Raw genomic sequence first — 27476 nt, 5'->3', positions numbered from 1 at the left:
TAAAACTGAAATGAATCCGAGATCATTTTTATTTTTATTTTAGTTAGTTTTGGAGTTTAGAAAAAGTATTTTAGTTTAGTTTTAGTTTTTTTCAAATAATTTCAGTTTTTATTTTTATTTTAGTTAGCAAAAATGGTTTTAGTTTTTATTTTATTTTTCGTTAACTATAATAACACTGTTCCAAGTGCGCATACAATGTGGGGAAAAAATGTGCCAATAGGACTGGCTTCAAGTTCACTACAGATTTTCACTGGAATCATTGTTAGTTTTGCTACTGCATGATCCTGAGTAGTTAACAGTAAAGGTTTTTTTTTCTTTTTATAGGCTACATATATTTTATGTAATTATTCTCTGTCTACTCTATTTAATAATGAAATGTGTAGTCACAGAAAAAGTGGTTTCGGTGCACCCCTAATAATAACATTTAGAATTTGTTAAATTATTCCAAATAAAGTCTAATTTAAAATAATCATTTTCAGTTTTCGTTTACGGTTTTCAGCCCTGTGTGTCCAGAATTTACGGTTTCGTCCACAAATTTTCATTTTGTGCATCACTACTTTTAAGTACATTACTTGGGTTATACATATTTCTAAAATTATATTATTTATGTATATTTAAAACATGACTTGCCTATGACTTGAAGCGTTTGAAGTGTATGACTTGTGTGCAACAATGAATAAGGTGGGGAAATACACATTATTTTGAAGTTGTTGATCAGAAAAAACCTTTTCCACTTTCTGTGAAGTGTTTTAAAAAGTAACTTAAAAGTAAATTAATTAGTAATGTGATTCATTTTCCAATGAAGTAATGAGTAGAGTAATCTGATTAATTTTTTTTAGAGAAGTAGTTAGTCATTTGCAGGGTTGGAGAGTAACAGAATACATGAAATGGGATTATGTATTTAAAATACAAAATATAAGTAACTTTATTCCACTGCAGTTACAGTTTAAATAGTTGGTAATCAGAATACAGTAACATTCAGAATAATTTAATTACTGAAGAGATTACTTTGCATTTTATTGTCATTTGTTCCATTATTTAATCTATTCAGTTGGAAAACATTTATCCACACAAATGATGCGATCCAAAGAGCGTTTGAACATTTTTTAAGATGTTAAAAAAATAATGAATGTTTTAAGTGTTAATGTTTTTTTTAACATTCATACAAGCAGACGGAGAAGTACGTTTGAAGTAAGTTTGGAGCATCAGCAATAGAAATAAACCTTGTGTAAATTTCTAAGCTAAAATGCTGTTTCTAGCCATTTTACATGCCCGTTACCAGGCAGAATCATATTTTTTTTTTTTATCAAGAAAATCCACGTTAGATCATTCTCTCTCTCTCTCTCTCTCTCTAGTAAGACATTTGATATTAGGGCAAAAATCTTATACTTGATGAGAATTTTTGTATAGTTTTTCTGTAAAAATATCTTAAAAACCTAAAAATCCTTAAAACAAGATCAATTTGCTTAATCTTGTTTTAGAAGCAACACTGCATAAGATATTTAGGATTTTTTCAGAGAATGTATTTTTAACATATTTTGTCTTACAATAAAAAATCTACCAGTAAATTTAACAGCAGGTATTCTGTAATCTGTAGTGGAATACATCTTAAAAGTAACCCTCCCATGGTCATTTGTAGTGTATTACTCTTTGAGTAATTTATGCAACACTGATCTCATATGTGATTGGGGTCTTTGAGGGAAAAAAAAGTCTCTGTTACGTATGTAACCTCGGTTCCCTGAGATGAAGGGAATGAGACATTGTGTTTATTAACGCATATGGGGAGTGCCTTCTTACACAACCTAGTTGAAACCTCTCTACAATAAACTGTCCGCTATAAAAACAGGTGCACAAACGCCATTTCCTCAGAATTTCTGACTGAGAACAAGGAGTGCATCACTCGTGCCTCAAGACTCTGAGTCTTGTAGTACGGCTAGCGTTCGCAATGTCTCATTCCCTTCGTCTCAGAGAACCGAGGTTACGTGCATAACAGAGACGTTCCCTTACGACTCAGTACACTTGACATTGCATTTATTAATGCATATGGGGAACAGAATCCCATCACGCCGCACTACACGACATAACCTCCCAGTCTCGTGGGACGGCGGCGAGGCGGAGTGATGTTCGCCAGAGTACTGCAGGGGAGCAAGAGATGACAAGAGATGATCGCTGTCTTGAAGGAAGAAATTCTGAGGAAATGGTGTTTGAGCAACTTTTTTTATAGCGGACACTAGTTTCCCACCAAAACAAGCGGGGCTCAAACACCATAGCCAATATTAGAATATTGCCATTATTGTAGAGAGGTTTCAGCTAGGTCGTGTAAGAAGGCACTCCCCAGATGCGTTAATAAACGCAATGTCAAGTGTACTGAGTCGTAAGGGAACTAAAGAGAACAAAAGTCTCTGTTTGTTCTCCATGTAACCTTATTGTCTGGGAGACACAGGGGAGAATTAAAATATTAAAGAGATCTCATTTGTGATTTTTATTTCTTTCGATAGAAGGAAAAATAGATAACAGAGAGGTGTAATAAAGGTTAAAAGACATGGGAGGCATGAATTAAGGTGACCATGCCAATCCTGCAATGCTCAATAGCATTATAAACAGAATTACATTTAGGGATAAGATTTCTGAACCAGAGGCTGAATTAAGTTGTTTCATTAAACATCAAAGCACGTCCACAAGAAGACCCCAACAGAAATTTTGCGTAGGCCAAAACATGAAATGTTCATATATTTTCTCAATTATGCCATCATTTGTACCCGACAGACTTCTCTGTGTAAGTCAGGGCTAGTATTAAAAACACAATCAAACATTCATTTGCGGCAGGTTCAGCGCTAGCTGTTAAAGAGCTTGAAGCGAAAGGAGATATTAGAAAGAAAGGTAGCCTACTGTTTTGCATGTTTTCTCAGAATTTGGCGCGACTCGCATTCCGCAGCACCGGAAGTTCCACTCAGCGGGAGCGTGTCCCTTTTTATGACTCATACCGCTCCACAATATAGAAAATAGCTTTAGATTAATCACAGAATTGTTTTGCCAACATATGTCCATTTATTTGCCCTCAAAGTATGCTTCATCGAAAAAACTGTCGAATTCAAGAGTGTCATATTTTTGGATATGGTTAATTCGAGATGCCATGCATAAACAAAGGTATATTATACACAATGCGCATTCATTAGTGGTAAACAGAATGGGGATTGTTGTATGAGGCGACAAAAGCAGCATTGTGACAGTGGCAGGTCATCTCGGTAGGTTACATCCTCCAAGGCTCATCTTTCCGATAGTTTGAAATAGAAACCTCACAATATAGCCTAACATACAGCTCCCTTTGATGTGTTAATTACTGTGATGTTAAATATAGTCACGTAAAGAATATATGTGGCCTATGAAATGCATATCTTTTTTTCTAATTAGCCAACAGTCATTAATTAACTTTTCCTATTTCAGATTTAGATTTTTTAAATTGTACAAAACTTTGACAATTTACTAGTACAAAAACAGAAAACAAGCTGCTCAGTAAAGCTGGGCTGTAGAAGGACAAATACTCGTCTCAAAGGGGTCCACAGTGGAAGAGGGAGAAAAAAATAAAGTGAAAATAAAAATATCTCACACTGAGAAATGATGAGCCCTATCACGAACTGATGATGCTTCTCTTAATAAATTACTTCTTTCACACTGCTTACAATACAATGTGTATTCCTCCTATCCACCATTAGGGGGCAGTATGTCCCATTCAATGAACATGGTCCAGTAGAAAGAAGATAACTGCTTTCAATTCCTGTCCCATTCGTCTTTTTGGTCTTCTGGTGTGCCCGGTTCCAGATCAAAATCACGGAGGGTGCTTCTGAAAATAGAGGGGGTGCTCTGTATAAAGTGGAGATGTATCGTAATTACACATTTTTTAAATATATTAAATCATGTTTAAATGCTACTAAAACAACGTAAATAACAGGTTTTTATTTTAATTTTTTATGAACAAAACATTTATTGCTTCGTTTTTTTCACATGATCTGTTGCTGAAAATGACAGCAAAATGCTGCACCTGCAGATTAGGACATACTGATTTGCACAATCATACACATTTATAAGTTTTGATGCACCAATTGTGGGATTGAAGCATTCAAGGAAATCTGCTTGCCAATTTACAGTATTAGACATACATATTCAATTGAGCAGGGGTGTGCAATTGTTTTGGTACAGGGGCCAAATCAGTCGTTAAGTAGAACATGGAAGAGAGAAGATAAAACATTCAGCAATAGTTGTAACTTTTAAGCCCAGAAGTAGTAGTGCACTCATGCACTCAATGAATGATGCACAATTTTCTGAAGTGTATTCTGATGGGACCATTCTGCGATAGCTTGAAGTTTTGCTGCTACATTTCTATCATGTGTTAGTAAAACTGAATTAAGACTGAGTATAATTATTAATTGTTTATTTTTACCATACTTCAATGCAGTGGTAATTTAGTATTCAATTTAACACACTACATCAGGAGTCTGGTTTAACAGTAAAATATAATATTCGGAAATTATAGATTCTAAAGGCTTATTTTAATGTTGGCCGCAAAGTGGACATTTGTTTTATTCTCAGAACATTATCAACCTGTTTACACGTTCATGGGTCATGATGTGAGTCTCGTCAATGGTGTATTTGGCATCCCATTCAGCATGCAACTGAAAAAAACAGGCTGCATGACACTGATAAATGATTACTGCCAGAGTAACCTTCACATACAGGTGTGAGGGACTTCAGCATTTCACAAATAAAACAAAGAACAAACATATTCTCTCTCGCTTGGTTTTGCTCACGTGTGTGAATGATGCAAAGATCTATTGGGATTTTACTAAGATTCATCACTGAAAAGGTTTGCTCGCAGACTTGGCACTAAACAGCACACGCAGCATCACGAATGAACACGGAGTGACTGCAACACACTTTTCTTTGAGCATAATATTGCACTATTGAGCACTTTATGGTTTTTTTCCAAAGAGGAGAAAGCACGCACACTCACATGCATGGTTGCCAGAATGCATAAATTAAGTATGACATAAGGCGAAATATTTTCTATTGGTGCAAGTATAAATATCTGAATGGGGTGTTGCACCTATTATCTGGCACCCCTGAGCATATTAAAAGCTTGTGGATGTCCGATAGGTCCCAAAGCCAGATAAATGAAAGATCTAATAAAAAACGTTCATGATAAATCAACCGCGGGCAGCAGTTTGCTCTGGTCTACAATTGAGGGTGCTCTAAGGTTCATTTGAGGGTGCTTAGCACCCTCAAGCACCCCCGTAGCACTGGGCATGCGTAGCTGATAGGGAGCAAATGTTAATGTTTAAATAAAACAGTGAGTAACATCAACTTATCTTTCTTTTAGGTTCTTTCTCTCTAGAAGATATAATCAAGGCAATGGAGTGCACCAGGATTTAAGATGCTCCATGTATCAGGTTTGATGTTTCAGTAGTCTTGCCAATAATGAAAATATAATGGAAATAGGAAAACATATTGAAACACTTCTTTAAACCTCTCTATACACTTTATTACCTAAAACGTATTTAGGTGATAATTTATTGAATTGTACTGTTAGACTGAAAACAACAAGAAAATTGCAATATATCTATTACTCTTTTTTCCTCATTTTTTCTTTTTTTCTTTCTCAATATCTTTCTCTCCTCGCTTTTTAAAAATTTCGTCACATATGTATGTCTTTTGGCACTCCCCTCCAGTCTAAAGTAGTCTTATGTTGTATACTGTCTCAAAGCATGTCTGGGACACAACTGTCCACATTTTGTCTGAGAAGACACTGATGACTTATATGCTTGTAATATGCCTGGTTCTCTCTTTATCTCAGTCTTATTCTCTTTTTCAGAATTATCCCTCCATTATTTTAATATTCTCGGTTCATTCAAGTCTTTACCACCCTTTTTGTGTATGTTTGTATTTGTGTGTGTCTGGGAATAGGCCTACATATCATTGTCACTTTTAGTGTGAGAACCAATAGATAAATGGCATGTGAACTATTTTCTGTATAGTGTTGTTGTAATTAGACAAACAAGCCTATAATTTCAACATAATAGAAGCCCTGACTACAGAAAGCCCACACAACACTCATTGCTATTCAACACACTTTATCAGACAGTGATTAAAAATATCCAAAAGTCTGGTGCCTTCAGTATGGGAATGAGTCCTTTGCTTCAATTTATTGCCAATGAATTCAAATCTTAATTTCAAATGTGATTTATTTCACAACACAGGAGAAAAAGCAACTGTCCAGGAATGAATGTGTCTCACATGTTGCATTTGTATGTAATCTACTGGATTTTTTTTTTAGTAGGGTAGATGAAGATTTGACAGTTGTCTGGGTGAGAGAATAGAAGCCATAGGACTCGCCTTTGTGGCGCATACCACACACACACTAACAGATTATTACCGCTAATCTCACTTTATGGCACGCTGCCTCAGGCCTAACACTCACACATTTACTTTCTCTCTGATATCATATTCTTTTTCTGTTGCTCCTACACAAACACACCGCTGAAAGTTGGCTAAGTGTCAGATCACTGTCAGTTCAACCGAAGAGAGTGAATGAATTCAAGATGAGAATTCTGTGGGTGTGGGACTGATTGATTGAAAGAGATTGACAGAATGACAATTACATTGTATAGTATTTTGGTGTGTATGTCAGGGCTCCAGACTGCGACCTAAAATAATTGATTGTTGGGTTGTGTGCATTCATATGTGGTTTCATCAGATATCATCTTGTGAGTTATTGAATATATTTTTTTAGAGCGCGCACAACCTGTGTGACTCGCGCCATTTTTCACCTGTTCTGTTTCTGACAAGCTCGCTGCACCGCACTCAACAACAAACCCAGCGCGAGAGAGTCGTGAACAAATGACTCTTTTAAACTGGATATTTTTCATGAATCACCCCAAAAGAACTGAGAGTTTGAACTCAGGAGCTCAAGTTAGCAATTTGAATCAGATTCACATTCTCAGGAATTAGCCATCAGTGAGCTCACAACTGGGAGCACAGACATTACAAAATAAGAGTCCCATGTGTATTTCGGGCTTCTTTATAATTAAAAGTCCCGTATTGTATACCACTTTTTTCTTCTTCTGGAAATTATTGATTGGGATTGGAGTAGCACAATAAACTGCATCTGGGATTTCATTCAGTTTGCACTCTTGTAGACTCTGTATCTGATATATATATATATATATATATATATATATATATATATATATATATATATATATATATATATATATATGAGATCAAGCTTTTGACACTTAGGACAGTTGAGGGACTTGTACACAACTATTACACAAGGTGCAAACATTTACTGATGTTCAAGAAGACAACATACTATATACATACTAGAGCCTACTTTATGTAAATATCTATAATGTAGATTCTGAAGGGTAGTACTAAATAAAAAATAAAAAATTATCTCTTATATTTGTATAAATTACAAAAGGGGTGTGAACATTTATGAGAAATGGAAATGCAAACTTATCTTCTCAGTTATACTGTATATACTGTTTATTAAACCTCCTATTAATAGGTTATCATTTCTTTGGCTTTCTATCTTGTTTCTGAACAGCAGTCTAAATCGAGCAATTCTGTGATTTGGTGACTAAAAACAGCCATTTGGCTCCTTAATGTTTCAGATTAGGAGCTAATGGTCATTTATTTTGTCTGGATCCCTGAATGTATTACATTATATATACAGTGGCCTGAAAAAGTATTTGGACACTTCAGCCACACTTAAAAATGTATGAATGTCATTGCATTAGATAACAAAATACCAAACCTGTTGTATTTATTTTGAATGAAATATACACTCACTGAGCACTTTATTAGGAACACGATGGTCCTAATAAAGTTCCCGGTATGGTCTTCTGCTGTTGTAGCCTATCCGCCTCAAGGTTCGATGTGTTGTGCATTCTGAGATAGCATTCCGTCTATTCTGCTCACTACAATTGTACAGAGTATTTATCTGAGTTAACGTAGCCTTTCTGTCAGCTCGAACCAGTCTGGCCATTCTCTGTTGACCTCTCTCACTAAAAAGGCATTTCCATCCCCAGAACTACCGCTCACTGGATGTTTTTTGTTTTTGTCACCATTCTGATTCTGTGTGTGAAAATCCCAGGAGATCAGCAGTTACAGAACAATCATGCCATGGTAGAAATCACTGAGATCACGTTTTTTCCCCATTCTGCTGGTTGATGTGAACATAAACTGAAGCTCCTGACCCAAATCTGAATGATTTTATGCATTTGACTACTGCCACATGATTGGCTGATTAGATAATCGCTTGAATAAGTAGGTGTACAGGTGTTCCTAATAAAGTGCTCAGTGAGTGTACAGTATATGCAATGCAATACCTATACATTACATAAATTCAACTTTTTTCCTCTCTTTCCTTTGACTGATCACACTGTACACATTCCTCTCAATGGTTCTGCTGCCGATACCACAAAATGCTGATTGTTACTGTGTATTCTCACAGTGACAAGAGAAGCATAAATCATAGTGAATTGTGGACTGAGAATTTTTTTTTTTTTTTTGCACACTTCTTTAGTGGCTTTAGAGAGGGTTTGCCTTTTGTATCAGCCAAGTAAATCTCACTGAATCTTTCTGAAACCCTCGGACACTAAAAAAGGTAACAACACAAAGGCCTCGGCTTCAAGAGAGTCTCAGACTCTAGATCACAACAAATCCGCAGTGTAAGCACACACACATACGTTTAACACTTAAATGCTGACATATACAGTACTGTGCAAAGCTCTTTGGCACATAAGATGTTTCACAAAAACATTTGTCATAAGATGATTATTTATATCTCCAGCTTTAGTGTTTCAATAAAAAATATACATTTTAGACTCCCAAACATTCCTTTTGCAAATAGAATAGAAGAACAGGGAGCCCTGCAACAGAGGATATGGCCCCCACACTATGCAACATTTTTCACAAATGCCTAAGACTTTTGCACAGTACTGTACATTGGACAACAATCTACAAGTTGAAATCTAAGCCAAAAGAGGCATCTTTCATGTCACATGCAATTCATCTTAATGGACCCACCCAAAATAAAAATGAAAATGATGTCATCATTTACTCATCGTCATGTTGTTCCAAACCTGTATGAGTTTCATCTTTGGAAAACAAAAGTAGATTTTAGGCAGAATGTTAGCCTCAGTCACCATTCACTTTCATTGAAACAATGCACTGAAAGTGAATGGTGACTGAGGTGACTAACATTCTGCCTAACATCTCCTTTTGTGTTCCACAGAAGAAAGAAAGTCATATGGGTTTAAAACCACATGAGAATTTAAATTTTTGGGTCAATTATCCCTTTAAGTTCGCCCCAGGACTACCCACACAGACTCACTGCTTACACCCTTACTATAAGTACTATAGAGAGTGACAAAGCCCTAACGCACACATGCTAGAACTATTAATAATTTAGAACACATCACACAGGCCCACACACAAACTTCGAACACATTGATCAGAAACAGACACAGAGGCATGAATACACATATACAGAGATTATGCCTCCTCCTGCATACCCTTAATGTAGATCAGCATTGAAGAATTTAACCACAAAACCACTGAAGTGAAACGTGAGAACAAATATCCCAATGCATTAATCATGTAAACATGAATGAATCATGAAGCAATTATTAACCCATTCATTAAATTATTAATTATTTCAACATTAGTTGACTTGCATTAAAAATGAACAATACTTTTGCAGCATTTTTAAATCTTGGTTAATGTTAATTTCAACATATAGTAAAACATTTTTAATCAAAAATGTTATATGATAAAATTAGTTAATGCACTATGAACTAACATAAATTAACAATGAACAATTGCATTTTTTATTAACTAGCATTAACAAGGATTAATAAATGCTGTAAAAAAAAAAAAAAAAAATATATATATATATATATATATATATATATATATATATATATATATATATATATATATATATATGCCATTTTATTTAAAAAACATAAAAAATATCATGGGGTGGGAATTTCCATGACTTTAATAAAAAAAGCCCATTTTTTTTATTAACATTTGTCACAGGAATGCTATCTTGTAATATTTTTGGAATCCAAATTGTATTATTTGTTTATATATAAAAAGTTTATTTAATGGATTTTTTTCACTCTTTGCATTGCTTTCTACCTTGCACCTGTGAAAATGTGTCTGATTCTCAGCATCTTTAGAGCATCTTTCTTTTAAAGCAGAACTCACTGTAAAGGCAGCGCAGGGGACCATTTACACAGCACTAATGTGCATGAAATAGGGGATTAGGTTTCGAGGTGGGAGGGGAACAGACATCTTAGGGCCCAGTTGCTGCTGTGCCGTGTCCATGTCCCTCATGGAAAGGCTTATCCTAATCGCCCCACTGTCGCACCAGAACCCCCAGGGCCCCTACACAACACCCAGGGGCCCCAAGTCTTTAATAAAACAGGGTTATGAATGTATTTGTCTTAATGCTCCACTAGTAGTGTGTGTGGGTGGCAGAGAGGGTAGAAGAGAGAAAAGGAGGAGGGGGGAGTGGTGCCGCCTTTGAATGGCAAAACTGTGTCCAGTTTAACGGAGCCACTTTAAGCCAATTTTTTCGGGTCACATTGGCACCAATGAGGGATTAACTTTGTTCACATCAATGCCCGATTGAGATCTCAGCCCTGCTCCATCCTACATCTCTGTGTGAGGAGAAAGGGTCCACAGTTGCCCAATTTGTACCAGCCAGGGAGAAGAAAGAATGGGCTATCCTATAAGGGACAAAAAGAAAAATTAGATCAGTTTTGCTGTTTTTTTGTTGTTCAGTCCCTGTCCCCCAGAATTAAGGTTTTTCCCACAAGTGATCAAATAGATCATGAATGGCAATGTCTCCTCTGACTGAAAGGAGCTTGTTCTCACAGGCCGTGTGAGAGTGCTGTGCCTGAGTGTGGGTTGCAACAAAACAGGTGGTAAAAGTGAGTGTGTTTGTATGGGATCGCTAACATATTTTCAGATTAAACAGGTGTGAGTCTGAGTCTTAAATTTTTTAGTTTTATTAATCTCATGGCTGTGCTAAGAAGCATAGTGTGTTTGATTGTGCAGTGCTTTTTAAAGACTGGACTTTGGGTTCCCTCCGGGCCATCTTGGGTTGTGTATGACAGCCAGTATCGTGTTTACCATTTTCTCCTGGTTCATTCTCACTATGTTATTATCTATAGATGAGTAAACAAACTCACTGAAAGCTGCATGATTAATGCTGGCATTGTCAACTCTTCTGGGCTTCTCTCTCTAATCTATTTTTCTAAGACACTCTCATTACAAACATTAAAGAGTCAATCAGAAATGTGTCATTTTGTAGAGTACATACGCACAGACACAAACACACAATCATTGTGTTAGAAGAGATCAGGGGTGTTAGAAATAGTCACACTGAAAAATGTTTACTTGGAAGAGTATCTCAGCAATGTAAACAGCAAAGGTCAAGAATATTTACACACGTAAAACGTTATTATTCAAACACTATTTACACAGCAAAACTGAGAAATGGGTGGAAAATTAGAAAAACAAAATTCCAGACAGATTTGGCACATGATTCTTTTATATATGAAAATGTGGTCACGTAGGATCACATTATTAAACCTACATTTTTGCAAAATGATTTTGTGTGGCTTGATGAAAGTATCGTGGCACTTATGATGGTGAAATTAACAATAGAGGCACTACAACAACAATTACTTTTATTTAGGCTTGGGATCGATGCCTTTTTCACGCATCGATAATCAGAAAAATTTCCTAGATGACTATCTATTTGAATATGCTTTTTTCAGAAATAAATTGGGCTGCTCGTTGCACAATAGTCTTTGTCTCTTCAAGCATATTTCTCAACACAACTTTGGTGTGAGCGGCAGGGTAACTTGGGGTCGTAAGAGGGTGAGGGGGTTATATACCAGATGCATTTGGTGGACAAAATGGCAAGTTCTAAAATCGAAACAATTATTTTCTATGAAGGTACGCACACTCCGCTCCGTATCTGTCGGCAGCACCCTGCTACTGCTCCGGCGGCTGCTCAAATATCTGAAGTGCCACGGAGAGAAACTCGCATAGTTTTCCATTATATTCCACCCAAATTGTTATCAAAGGACAAAGGTTGTTTACTCTAGTTATCACTGGATGATATATTGTGTATATGTATCTACACAATGTATTTTCAGTTAAAAGTATGTCTTTTTGAGGTTTGACAGCTTGAATGAAAACTATTCAGACAGAGAAATTGCATAATAAACGTTGCCATTTCTTATTGTCCAGTTTGCGCAATTACACCCGTTTCATACACTAACCTGCAAACTCATCAACGTCACTTTGTTCATTGTTGAAGTACAAAAATCCTTCAGTAATTGTTAGATCCCCCCTCTTGTGGTCTCCCAAAGAGCAATTACGCCAGACTACACTAAACAGAAGGCCAACTGACAGTGAATTGGAAAGCACACAATTTAGGCTTCTAATTTAAATAACGGCATATGTTAATATATTTATGCCTCAAAAACGTATCGAGAAAATAATGTGCCGATTAATAATCAATATATCAATTATTTAAGACATACCTAAATTTATTAAATCAGAATTATTCACTTTCACACAAATCATGATTAAAATGGCAGATTATTAATTCGTAAACACTTACTTTGAGCTCTGTTCCTTACACAATGTTATCTTATGACATCTAAGCACTTTTATTGTAATTTATGATTTGTAAGGCGTTACATTTTAAGCTGTTGTATTGTAGTGGGCATACTGTGAATCTGTGAATTTATTAAGGACCATTTTAAGCTTTCTGGCAGAGGCAGTCAGGTTTTAATTTTTTATCTGTTGGTATTTGATAGAGTCCATGATGCCATGTATCTGAACAAGAGGTCCAGGACCTCTGGCATAAAAACAGCCCCACAATGTTAAAGATCCTCCACCATATTTAACTGTGGGCATGAGGTACTTTTCCATATGGCTACCTCTCTTTGTGCGCCAAACCCATCTCTGATGTTTGCTGCCAAAAAGCTCTATTTTTGTTCTTTTCTGACCATACAACCCGGTCCCATTTAAAGTTCCAGTAGTGTCTGACAAACTGAAGATGCCTTGATGATTTGTTGTTGGATGAGAGCAGAGGCTTTTTTCTTGAAACCCTCCCAAACAACTTGTGGTGGTGTAGGTGATGTCTGATTGTGGTTTTGGAGACATTCTGACCCCAAGACCCAACTAATTTCTGCAATTCTCAAGCTGTGATCCTTGGAGATTTTTTGGCCACTCGAACCATTCTCCTCACTGTGCGTGGAGACAGTCTAGACACACGTCCTGTTTTAGGATGATTCATAACATCTCCAGTTGTTTGGAACTTCTTAATTATTTCCATGGTAGTGGAAATGGGTATTTTCAATGCTTTTGCTATTTTCTTTTAGCCATTTTACACTTTGTGAAGCTCAACAACCTTTTGCCGCACATCATAATTTTATTCTTTGGTCTTACCCATTGTGCAGGGATTTTCCTGCATAGAGAATTACGAGGCGGCTGCCTCCGTCAAATTTCGCGCCGCCTCCGACCCACGACAAAACTCAGGCAGGCAGTCACGTGCACAGATAGACCCCAAGTTGTGCTCAAGTACCCACTCTCTTTCACTAGATAAGTGTCCTTTTTGCAAGTCATTTCTTATTTTTTTATTTACATTTTAGTTTTTATTTAAATTTGGCCCTTGGCATCAATTCTCAATTAAACGTGTGCCCGACATCTGCATTTAAGTTGTAATTCTGTGAGACCACACGAGCCCCTGCCCCTCCCCCTCTTTGACATTCTTTGTCACAGCCTCCACACAATATCGAAGTCTACCTGACCAGCCTTCATTTGTGACAGCCAGGTAAGGATAATGTTTGCCCTAAACTTCGACATTGTTTGCCACTGCTGTGAAATTAAACCACTATAAAAAAAATCTCCATAGAGCCAGCAGAACTTAGGCAATAGCCCTCCATTAAGCTTAACAACAAGCAAGCTAATCAGGCGTTGGTTCAAAATAGCATCGTGCAGGGTCGGAAATGCCCCCAAAATTCAATATTTGAATTGCTCCTGTTTGAGTTGTTTTTTTATATTGATAACATAACATAGTCAATCCTCTGTGGTCACCGGAGGCACCAGAGCGATCACCTAACTTTTTCCCTGATAACAGCAGAAAGAAATACTCCATCATTTTTGGTCATACAGATAAGAGTAAGACATCATTCGAAACTATAAAGGGTTTACTTTTATTTGTGTACACTTACAATAACAGCAAAACGTTGTGGTTTTGTAAAATAAAGAAATCATACAGGATGCGCTTTCTGCCGTCACAGTCTCCGTGAACTTCTGTCTGGAGCACATCACGAAAATGTACCGAAACTCAGCGTATACTTGCCTCGCAGACATGAGAAATATGTCTATAGAAAGCTTGAATTGTCTACGTTTAAATGAACCAATTTAAATCGAAAACAAATATTCTCTGATTGTGTAATCCGTATGAAAGCAACGAGAGGTACAGTCTTTCTCGTTTGAGCTCATTATCGTTTTTTGGAAGAAGACACGCTGTGAATTTACCTCAGAAGAAGAGCGTGATCCGATACGGCCTTTCTAACACAAAAAGTGTCTCGCAAAAGTTCATTTTGTGAGTGAAAACTGGAGTCTACAAAATCTATTATGTGTTTCATGGTCTTATTTCAGTGACATAAAATTACTAACCATGCATAATCTTGATCTTCTCTTTGGTCATATTACTTATTACATATTACTAACGGTGCCAATATTTTTGGCCACAACTGTAAGCATTAATGGTTATTTGTTTTATTTGTACTATAATGTGCTTTTCTGTGTATAGTGAAATTGTTTTCCTACTTAGAAATATAAATTGAAATGATATGATATCACAAGAAAAAGGCACCACCGATAGCAGTAAAAGGCAAAAAAAAAAAAAAAGACATTTTATATAATTAAGGGACACAGTTGTCCAGCAGTACTTATACAAACTTTAATTGCATATGTTAAATGTAAATGTAAATATTTACATTTAGCAGGGAAATAAAAATGATGGTGCATTTGACGCTGGAAATGTCCCGCCCCTTACCGAAACGGAAAATATGATTGGTTAGCATATATCCAATCAAGTCTGAAATGAACGTTCTGATTGGTGGATCAGCTTAGTCGGATTGTCTGTCTTGCCAGTGCCAAAAGTTGCGCTCCCGCCTCCCGCTGCTCCGTGCGCATTTAGGGAGAATCTCTTTACACTTTATAAAATAAAATAAAAACACAATTCACTCACCGGTGCTGCGGCATCGCGTTAGTAGATTAAAAGTTTCAAGTCAAAAGCCTACTCGTTGTTCTGGTGGCCATACATATCATCACTTATCTCAGGTGGGCAAATAAGTGTCTTTTTTAAATGAGCATGCCTGCGTATGCCCTACACTACACTTCTGATTTTAAGGCAGGCATTACATAATAAACTACATTTACAAGTTTGTTCGAGTGTGGTCGAATTGCACGGTAGCTCAACTGATTTAACCATGTCTGATATAGATATGGTTAAATCGAGGCTCTTTATTCATCAGTTCTCTCTAGACAGAGTCACTGCAATGATAAGCAGCTGTAAAAATTGTCTAGCAGTAAATGTTCTCTATTTTGGGGTTAAAGGAATAGTTCACCCAAAAATGAAAATTTGCTGATAATTTATTCACCCTCAGGCCATCCAAGATGTCACTGAGTTTCTTTCTTCATCAAAACAGAATTTAAGATTTTTAGGATTTCATTTCAGGCCTCCTCCTTTAAAGTGAATGTACTCCAAAATGCATATTTAGGGATATCAAAATAATCCACATGACTCCAGTCGACAAATAAAGTTCTTCTGAACCCAAACGATTGATTATTTTTAGAAACAAAACAATACTTATACTTTTTAACTACAAATGTTCACTTCTGTACATCTCTGTGACATGTGCTCATGAGAGGGATGACATAAGCTCGTTGGTAAGGTCACGCGTCACGTGGAGGAGGAGACAGGAAGCGGGACATTGTTTACAAGAGAAGGAGCGCTGTACAAAATTTTAATTGTCTTTGCTGTAGATTTGTATTTGTATAAGTGTATTGTTCAAAATGGTCATTTTGTGTGTGTATCCTGGATGCTTCAACCTTCAGAAACCCCAAATAAAATGCACGCCAGGAAAAATATTAACTTTTCATCGATTGCCTATACATGATCATGAGCGATTGAAGCTCTGGCTTATCGCGCTGAACCTGGATATCAGTACACCCCTACACACCTCTGCGAAAGACCTCTCAGGTAAAAGCAGAGGTGGTGGTGTATGTTTTATGATCAACAAATCCTGGTGTGATCAGAGGAACGTACATTCTATCAAGTCTTTCTGCTCTCATGATCTGGAATTTCTCATGCTTCTGTGTCGACCATTCTGGCTACCGAGGGAATACACAGCGGTCATTATCACTGCTGTGTACATCCCCCCACAAGCCGACACAGACCGGGCAATCAAGGAACTGTATGGGAGCATAAGTGAGCAGGAAACCGCGCACCCTGAGGCCGTGTTCATTGTGACCGGGGACTTTAATAAAGCCAGTTTCAAATCAGTCGCACCAAAATACCACCAGCACATTAGTTTCAACACACGAGGGGACCGGGTTTTGGACCATTGCTACTCTCCCTTCTGGGATGGCTACAAATCCCTCCTCCGCCCACCATTTGGCAAATCGGACCACTCTTCCATTCTGCTTCTGCCCGCTTACAGGCAGAAACTGAAACAGGAAGCACCCACCCTCAGAACGATCCAGTGCTGGTCGGACCAATCAGACTCTACACTACAGACTGTTTTGATCACACGGACTGGGAGATGTTCCGGTCCGCCTCTGATGACGACATCGAGCTTTACACTGATAGCGTAATGTGTTTCATCAAAAAGTGCGTGGAGGACGTAGTTCCGACCAGAACAACATGGATCTATCCGAACCAGAAGCCATGGATAAATAGCGATGTTCGCGCAGCACTTAATGTGCGGACCTCCGCTTTCAATTCCGGGAACACGGAGGAGCATAAACAAGCCAGTTATGAGCCAGTATATCAGAACAGCAAAACGCCAGTACAGGAACAAGATTGAAGGACAGTTTAACACCACCAACTCTAGAAGCATGTGGCAGGGAATTAACATCATCACGGACTTTAAAGGGAATAAAAACTCCGCCATGAACACCACTGCCTCTCTCCCAGATGAGCTAAATACTTTTTATGCTCGTTTTGAGGGAAATAACACCGTCCTCGTGGACAGAGCTCTCGCGGCCGAAGCTACAGAGGTTAGTTCACTCTCCGTCTCTGTAGCGGATGTAACCCGATCCTTCCGATGGGTGAATATCCGCAAAGCCGCGGGCCCAGACGGCATTCTGGGCCGCGTCATCAGAGCGTGGGCGAACCAACTGGCTGGTGTTTTTACAGACATTTTCAACCTTTCCCTCTCTTTGTCTGTAGTCCCCACATGCTTTAAAACATCCACCATTGTGCCTGTTCCAAAGCAATCAAAAATAACTTGTTTAAATGACTGGCGTCCTGTTGCTCTGACCCCCATCATCAGCAAATGCTTTGAGAGACTAATCAGAGATTACATCTGCTCTGTGCTGCCTCTCTCTCTAGACCCATTGCAGTTTGCTTACTGCAACAACTGCTCCACTGATGATGCCATTGCATCTACACTACACACTGCTCTCTCCCACCTGGAAAAAAAGAACACTTATGTGAGAATGCTGTTTGTAGACTACAGCTCAGCATTCAACACCATAGTGCCCTCCAAGCTAGATGAGAAACTCCGGGCTCTGGGCTTAAACAGCTCGCTGTGCAGCTGGATCCTGGACTTCCTGTCAAGCAGACGCCAGGTGGTTAGAATAGGCAGCAACATCTCCTCATCACTGACCCTCAACATTGGGCTGTGTTCTCAGCCCACTCTTGTATTCCTTGTACACACATGACTGTGTGGCAACACATAGCTCTAATGCCATAATTAAGTTTGCTGATGACACGACGGTGGTAGGTCTGATCACTGACAATGATGAAACTGCCTACAGAGAGGAGGTGCACACTCTGATACACTGGTGTCAGGAGCACAACCTCTCCCTCAACGTCAGTAAGACAAAGTAGCTTGTGGTGGACTTAAGAAGAAAAGAGAGAGAACACAGTCCCATCACCATCAATGGAGCACCAGTGGAGAGAGTCAGTAGCTTCAAGTTCCTGGGTGTCCACATCACTGAGGAACTCACATGGTCCATCCACTCTGAAGTTGTTGTGAAGAAGGCTCATCAGCACCTCTTCTTCCTGAGACAGCTGAGGAAGTTTGGAATGAACTGCCACATCCTCACACGGTTCTACACCTGCACTGCAGAGAGCATCCTGACTGGCTTATTACAGGGACAATCCCCCTGGAGCAACCTGGAGTTAAATGCCTTGCTCAAGGACACAATGGTGGTGGCTGTGGGAATTGAACCAACAACCTTTTGCTTACCAGTTCAGTGCTTTAGTCCACTACACCACCACTTTATTAAACCAACCGACAGCTTGAATGTCAATACAGTACAATACAACCTACTGTACATTCTATATATACTACTATATATATATATATATATATTTTTTTTTATTGAATAATGTGTATCTATATTGTGTGTATTGTATACTGTACTGTGTATGTTATTATTTGTATATTGTTGTGTGTAATTATGTGTATATTAGACTTTAAATTGTGCTGTGTTAATTTGATGTTATTGTAAATTGGTATATGTCTCATCACTGTCACGACTGCTATGTTGATCGGAACTGCACCCAAGAATTTCACACACCATTGCACTTGTGTATATGGCTGTGTGACAATAAAAGTGATTTGATTTGAAAAAAACAAAAATAAAGGATGGTTATTTACTGCAGTAATGTTTTTTTATTATTATTTGGAAATGATTATTTTTATTTTATATTGTTTTGAAATTGTTTTGGACTGTTTTGGTTTGTGAACGGCACTTGGTCTGTGCAAGTTTCTCTTGTAAACAATGACACGCTTCCTGCCTCCTCCTCCACGCGTGACCTTACCAACGAGCTTACGTCATACCTCTCATGAGCGCACGTCACAGAGATGTACAGAAGCGAACGTTTGTAGTTAAAAAGTATATAAGTATTGTTTTGTTTCTAAAAATAATCAATCGTTTGGGTTCAGAAGAACTTTATTTGTCGACTGGAGTCGTGTGGATTATTTTGATGCACCCTAAATATGCATTTTGGACTGTCAAAAAAATGAAGTACATTCACTTGCATTGTTTAAAGGAGGAGGCCTGAAATGAAATCCTAAAAATCTTAAATTCTGTTTTGATGAAGAAAGAAACTCAGATACATCTTGGATGGCCTGAGGGTGAGTAAATTATCAGCAAATTTTCATTTTTGGGTGAACTATTCCATTAATCATGGAAGGTCATATGAGGGGGGCAACAGAAGAAGCTCATAATACATACAAAGTCAGATGCATGTCATGACCTCGCAGTGTCTGCAGCTGAAGTGGGCGCTGGCGGCTTCAATTCCTGCCAACTCCTGATTTAGCTCCCTTCTCATTGGCTAATTAAATTGGAGAATCCAGAGTGGCCACTAGATTACAATCCACTGCATGGCTGGGTGAAGAAGAATACAGCAGTGTTTGTGGGAGAGTGAGACAGGAAGGGAGGGAGAGACAGAAACATACAGATAAAAAACCAGAAGACTCTGAAGTTTACAGAAGTGTACATTATTCATTAAATCACAGTAAGGAACACTGGAAAACCATTGAGGTCACCTCTCACACCATCACTGCAACCACTAATTACACAGGGACTGACAACAGAGGAAGGAAACAATTACAGCACAGATATGTGTGAAAAAGATGCCTGGGACATTTCATGCAAGAAGGTTTCATGCTGCCTTTTGTAAATCATTGCATACTTCATGTAAATGTAGTTTGTGATGATATGCTGTATAGAGAGTCGATAAAGAGTGGGGAATGCCACTGAGGCTAATTTGGTGACCTAATTCAAATGCACAAACCTAGTTCGGAAAGATTTAGCATGTTTATGTGGGTATGTATGACATATTGATAGAAAATTGGTCTTAGTGGACTAGATCTGCTATGCTGCTGCTGCTGCCGCAGAGCAAGTACGGAGACTTGCTTCTGCTAGAACATACACAGACATTTCTTTCTTCTGCAGAACACATGCAAGTGAATGGTGATCAAACCTTTCAAACTCCAAAAATAACATAAAGGCAGCAAAAAAGTAATCCATATGACTCCAGTGGTTAAATCTATGTCTTCAGAAGCAATATAATAGGTGTGGGTGAGAAACAGATCAATATTTAAGTCCTTTATTATAAATCGCTACTTTCACTTTCACATTCTGAAAATGAAAGTAAAGATTTATAGTCAAAAAGGATTGACATATTGATCTGTTTCTCACCCAAAGTGATTACATCACTTTAGAACAGTGTTTCCCAACCACTGTGCCGCAGCACACTAGTGTGCCGTGAAAGATTGTCAGGTGTGCCATGGAAAATTGTCAGATTCCACAAAATAAATCAGGGCTCCGGACTGAGACTAATTTTTCAACCATTTTTCCAAACAGTGCGATTAAACTTTGCAAGAGGTCGCATTGGTGCGACTATAAATTTGGCTGACTCTCTGATTGTGCTCTTCGTTTTTTGTTCCGTATGAGAAATATCAAATGGCAAATGTTCCAAACGCGAAAGGAAACAACTTTACCCGGATCAGTCAGCACTGCTCAATGGACAGATCAGCGCAGAGACGTGCATTTACATGTGGACCAGTCTCGAGCGCTCATCCGCGAAGATCATCATAAACAGAGATGCGAGAAGCACGGGTTGGGTCACGAATTCAGCATTGATTATTTGTTTAAAACCTCTATGAAACCCCATAATGTGTCGATGATCAAACTAGTTAAAAATTTTATTAAATGGCCCCAACATTCTAAAAAGCACTGAAAAGGAATAAAGGAGAAATATGCACGTTGAACAGACAGAAATTGTAAGGTTTCAATCCACACATCACAGATATTTAAAAACATATTTACCATGAACTTATATCAATATAGTAGTGAGAGAATACAATTTATTTTCTGGATGTGTTTTTCTTACAAAAAATACCATAATTTGTTTTATGGTTACTGCTAATCATGGTTTTACTTATACTTTGGTTACTATAAAACTATGGATACAATGGAACTTGCCTTCTGTGTAAAATCTTTTCTATTGCCCTCTGATTGTAGAAAAAGGCTTTGTTTGTCTTCAGATGACTGTATTTTAATCATCAAGATCCTGATCAAAAGAAACCGTGAAAGAAAACCAATTTTCTTTCAGTTGGACCGGTGCGACCAACTCAAGTGCTGGTGCGACCATTTGTAGAATTTAACCCCGGTGCTACCACTCTTAAATGTTAGTTTGGAGCCATGTAAATAAATAGATAAATAAAAAAAAATATTTGCTAAGGCATTGCAAGAATATATCTAAAAATAAGAAAAGATGCAAATTTGTTGTTTTATTCATTACCCAATTAGCACTCTTGCCACCTGTGATCTCATTATACACCGTACCTACATGACTTGCGTTTTTTGCATAGCCGAATTTCAAACATTACGAGTAAACACGCAACTAAAGTGGACAGAAAACATGGAAGTTCTTGAAAAGGAAAACTATCAACGATGGTTATGTGGGACAGTGGGATAGAGGTGTGCCATGGCATTTGTTTAATTGTAAAAAGTGTGCCGTGGCAGAAAAAAGGTTGGGAAACACTGCTTTAGAAGACATTTATTAAACCACTGGAGTCATATGATTACTTTTATGCTGCCTTTATGTTATTTTTGGAGCTTGGAAGGTCTGGTCACCCTTCACTTGCATTGTATGGACCTACAAAGCTGATATATTCTTCTAAAAATCTTCGTTTATGTTCAGCAGAAGAAAGTTATACACATCTGGGATGGCATGAGGGTGAGTAAATGATGAAATAATTGTAATTTTTATGGGTGAACTATCTCTTTAATTAGCTTATTATATTTTTCCTTTTATTTTTAGTCCAAAGCTTGTCAGTTCAGTTAACATGTCTGACATGCCTCCTGAAGAGTGATGGGCATTTCCACATACAGTTACTGGCACAAGCAAGGAGAATGGCAGCCCTTGTAAGTCCACCTGTGAGTGTTTTCTGAAGAGAGGATACAAGATACAAGAGGAGTGGGTGGTCACTGTGCTACTTGGTTTGTGTGGGTGAGCGTGTGTGTGCGTCTCGGTGAGCCAGCTCCCATGCTTGGTAAAAATCACCTAATTTTTCACTTGAGTGCCTCTCTTTGGGCAGTCCCCCCTCCATCGACCCCTTCAGAGCAAAATTCCTCTAGTGAGTGTGAAGACTGCACTCGCAGTGCCCCCCACTCCCCCAGCACACACCAAGGGGCATTCAAAATGCATTAACACCAAATCAATGGAAAACAGTGAAAAAAGCAAAAAGAGAGAGAAGGGAAAAAATCTCCTTAGCAACATAATCTAGATGGCCTCACAAAAAGAAACGGGAGATTGAAAAGAAAGGGGGAAAGGGGGAAAGAGGGAGGGGAAAATGGAAAGAGGAAGGGGAGGGGGTGGCTGAACGTTTAGTGCAGAATAAGAGACTGGGCACTGAAAGGTTTTGCACACAGATAGCGACAAAATGGAGAATTAACACAAGAGAAACTGTTCCTATTTAACACCAGGGGAAAAGCGACTATATTAACACCCTCCCATTAGAGGGCAGGGGGGAAGAGTGGAGGCTGGGAGGACGGGATAGGCCCCTGAAGTCTCTAAAGTCCCAAGGGAACAAAGAAAGTCAATAAAAATTTACAATTTGTTATTCATTTTTATTTATTTGTCTGCTCACTGATCACTTCAAACATTTCAACAGTTCATGCAGACAAAGAAGTAATGAGAACAAATTGCATCAGTCCAGATGTCTTTACAAAATATGGATTTAGGGTGAATATTGGGGACTTTCCTTTTTGTTCTTGGAATTTCTTGGTTGAGTTAAAAAAATTATATGCATTAGGGAAAATCATTCTGGGTATTACTTGCAATAGTTATTATGAATCAGGAATGAAATATGAGCTCCATTTAAAAGTCCAGTTCAGCATAGCAAATGTCCAACTAAATTGTATTTTAAAAACCAAGTGCTCTGTAAGCCATGATACTAGTCGACATTGCACTCACTAATGGTCAAGACAGTGAGTGCAAGAGAGAAAGAGACATAAGGCCGATGCATTATTTTGAATGGGAATTAACTATAAAAACTGATGTAGGCCTTCTATATGGAAAGAAAAATAAAATTATATATTGTGTAGGAATTCCCATTTCAATTAGTGTGGTAGTCGACACTGGTTACCAGTCTCTATGTAAATGACCTTTAACCTCCACTACATGATCTGGTCAATGGTGGGAGGGTTAGACTTAATTAAGAGGTCATTAAAACCTGCCCCCTGCAAGCTTTATTAGCTTTATAACTGCCCACACACAAACCCACAGCTGACCCATTGCAGTAATAAGCCAGAAGAATATGATCATCCTAGCAACTTTATAAAGAAATGTGCTGGACTCTCTGAATTATTTCTGCTTCACTGCACCAGTACAGATAATACACACCCTTAGAAACAATATGATATTAAATTAACTTCATGTCATTGATTGATGAACTGGAATCATACTTGTAATTGCCAAACTAGAATCATATTTTGAAAGGGGAACAATACATATTTTCCAGCTGAAAATCTAGAGCATTTGGGCCATTAGTTTCTAGGTTGCATTGAATCACATAGCAAAAATATGTTTCCATGCTCTTTGCCAAGTGAAAATAAAATCAAATGAGGAATAAATATGTTTAGAGAACAAAATGATATGTTGTAGATTGCAATGACCTAAATAGATAAACCTTTATTTACAAATTTGTAAATGTAACACATTCCCATCTGGGTTTGTAGAGTTAAAGATAAAACAGGCAACACCAGTTTTTGTTCATGGGAAAAGTGGTGGCATGCAGGTGAAGATTTCCTGGCATCACTGTTGTCAAACAGGAATCTGGTGCTAAGAAGGCATATTTAAAGACTGAAAAATGAAGATAAAACAAGGGAGACTGAATGAGAAGGAAGAGAATAAGTGAAAGCCGACAACTTCAACTACAGAGACATTAACAAAGACAGTACAAAGGCCAAAGAAGAGAAAGAGAGAGAGAGAAAAGGGCCAGAGGTTAGCCAAGACAGAGAGAGATGGAAAAACAGCGAGAGAGACAAGGCGTAAAAGAAGGAGAAAGAGCAATATAAAGAGCGACTGATGTAGATAAACAGTGAAGAAAAGGAGAGAAAGAGAGATTAATAAAGAGGGAGAAGTGAAGAAAAATAGAAACTGAGGGAGAAAGAAGGGACTCCAGTGACTCTCTTTGTCCTAATCGCCGATTTCACACCGACACAAAGGGATCGGTGGACGTTTCATCCTTTCATTAACATTTCTCTGGCGTTTATTCAGCGTTATTCTGTGACGTTATGAAGTCAGCCCCATTCAGGGCACATTATAAATCACCTCCGCCGCTGCAGAGCATGGCCAATCGGCCAATTACGCAGTGTGGCCGCCCCTGAACACGCAGAACAATGGCATCACAAGGCCAATAAACAAGCCTCTAATAGGGCGGCGGGGAAACGCGCCCAAAACAGGCCCCAACCGCCCGCCGCACGCACGTATTCCATCATCCCCATGCCCTCACATTTCCTCCCGCTAACGTTAGCAGACACACACACACACAGCTGCAGAGGCAGAGAGAGAGTGAAGCAGGGGCAGAAGGGTATTACGGGCAACAAGAGAGAAAAATTACCCAGCACTAGCGCGCTATGCAAACCCCCCACGGCCCTTTTCAGGCTGGGAGCCAGAACAAAAGCATACTGTTGCCATACTGTGACGTTCATGCTAGCCAGTTAGCACAGCTGCAAGAGCTCACCTTGTGCTAGCAACTATTGTTGGCCTGTTTTAGAGCCTCTTCCATCCATCTTCTGGACTGGATGTGACAAATACAGACACAGAGAGTTGAAGGGAGAGAGTGGTCGGGTAATGCAGCTGCAGGATGAATGAATGCAAGGATAAGGTGAAAAGGGGAAGACTAGAGAGAGAGAGAGAGAGAGGTGTCAATGTAACAGAGCACAGGGTGGTCCCACCCACTTACTTACAGAGCAGCTGCCTAGCAGTTAAACAGCAACCCGAGAGAGAGAGAAAGTACGGGAAAAAGCATTGACACAGTGTGATGGTACAGTATTCACTATTCTATCATCTAAGGGGCCGTTCACTCTAAACATGTTTTTGCTCAGGCTGAGATGAAAATAATATGACTGTGGTGATATTTTTGCAATATCACATTATTTGGTTCATTACACCTATCGCGGCAGTTCCGTGGTGAAATGTCCACTGTGTGGTGCTAAAAGCGAGTCAGATGTTTTTGGCAAGTCTTACTAAATCTTCTATGACACTTTTGGATGATATGTCAACCTGCGTGCTCTTTTGGGCTTGTACACCGGTCGTTTGCATTGCAAGTGCAGCGCTCTATCAGTTGAGCTACTGCACATTTTGTTAGAAACAGAGCGAAACGTACATATTTATGAACTGATAATCTGCCGTTTTACTTGTGACTTGTGTCAAAGTGAATAAAAGTAATTGTTGTTGTAGCGCCTTTAGAGTTTCTTTCTTTCACCAGGAAACTGCTGCGATACGTATATTGAGCCACATGAAAATAATTTTGCAAAAATTTAGGTATAGCAACGTGATTCTATGAGACCAGGTTGTTTTTGCCATCTACGCTGTTTTTAATTGTTTTTCCATGTAAACTAATACATTTAATGTATGTAGACGTCAGACATCTTTGACCGTTGCATCGCGTATCACCGCTTTTCAGCATCTCGCACTGAAGCATCATGTTTTTAGGGTGCTTCACACTTCCACTTTCATGATTGCTTGGAACGAACCTGAGTTTGTTTTCTCACCCTCCTGCTGCCCCCGCTGATCTCCATTAACATCATATTTTTTGGGTCCGAACTGTGGTCCAATTACATCATCAATGTGAGTACAAGCGGCAGCTGTTTACCACTGTAACTAGGAAACACCTCAATTGTGTTAAGTGAAGTATTAAAGTTTTTCTCTTTGGATTTACCACAAAAACATCCCGTGCACAGAACGACACTTGCATTTGTCTCACATGGATGCCTTGAAAGTGCAATGATGTGACGAATGTTGCCGTTTGTCTGCCGCGAGCCTGTAGATGCATTGCGAGAGATGTGAAGAATGTAAGCTGCTCTCTGATGGCAATTTATTTGGAGACAAGCAGGTATGTGAAATGCATTGCACCATAATAATTGCGAACGGGAGCCTGCAAAGACATGAAATATACATCATCAACAGCGGTTCACTTCCGCGATTTGGTACGATTGCATTCACATCAACAGTGAACCGTAATGGAGTTCACATGTACCGTACCACAGACCACCTTTTCAAGTGGTTCAGAATACAGCGTTCACATCATCCAAACAAACAGAACTTTTACGTCATTTGTCCCAGGTGCGCACTAAAAGTGCTAGTGTGAAAGCACCCTTAGATGCCATGTCAAGTAAAAAAAAAAACAAGAATGCATTAAAAAAATAAGCAATTGTAAAAGTTTAATAATCTGCCATTGAAAAAAAAAATGAGAGCGTTTACATGCATCATATTACACCAACTTTGCTTAATAAGCCAACAATGCCTTAAACGGTTTTCCTTTTTCGGGGTAAGGTCATAAACACTTTAAGCAAAAACCGATCAGCACACATAGATTTTTGCCCATTACCCCATTGTATGTACATGTTGCATGTAAGCACCTTTATCGCCATTCTTACTGGCTTATTCAAGTGTTGGCTGCATGAATGTTTACGTTTTGACATCAAAAGCAGAGAATTTTTTTTTTTTTTTTTTTTAATAATGCATGTAAACACATAGATAAACCAATAATCTGAATACTGGGGGAGACATGTCCACCTCAGTGTCTGTGGTGGTTACTGCCCTGCCACCAGCCAACTAAGGATATTTGATATTTGGATAATTTTTATTTTTTGAGATATATTGAAACCCATTAGCACCACAAAGAGCTGAACTTGGATTTAAATGTAAACAAAAGCGGAGGGGTGCCAGGAGTTGGCCCAGCTGCAAGTGTCCATATTAGAGACGCAGGTCATCAGCACTACACGCTACACTTATGAACCTCCCTGTGTACCTATACACACAGAAAAAGACCCACCATCAAAAATCGGGAGTGCCTCTTCATCTTAACGCCCATACAAACTTCATCAACAGTCCA

The 27476-nt window shown here is 38.5% G+C and overlaps 1 long non-coding RNA gene across 1 annotated transcript; it reads right to left on the bottom strand.

Moving 5' to 3' along the window:
- Positions 1–10052: 10052 nt before the first annotated feature.
- On the bottom strand, positions 10053–25206 carry LOC127410145 (uncharacterized). Its single transcript, XR_007892086.1, has 3 exons — positions 25101–25206; positions 19579–19731; positions 10053–10799 (listed from the first exon to the last, which is right to left on the bottom strand). It is a non-coding gene; the product is annotated as an uncharacterized LOC127410145 (long non-coding RNA).
- Between the last annotated feature and the right edge of the window lie 2270 nt (positions 25207–27476).

This window comes from Myxocyprinus asiaticus, chromosome 19 (assembly GCF_019703515.2).
Source record: "Myxocyprinus asiaticus isolate MX2 ecotype Aquarium Trade chromosome 19, UBuf_Myxa_2, whole genome shotgun sequence".
In the NCBI taxonomy this organism is placed as follows: Eukaryota; Metazoa; Chordata; class Actinopteri; order Cypriniformes; family Catostomidae; genus Myxocyprinus; species Myxocyprinus asiaticus.
The sequence above is the reverse complement of the archived record's forward strand: the minus strand, read 5'-3'. Positions and strand labels throughout refer to the sequence as shown.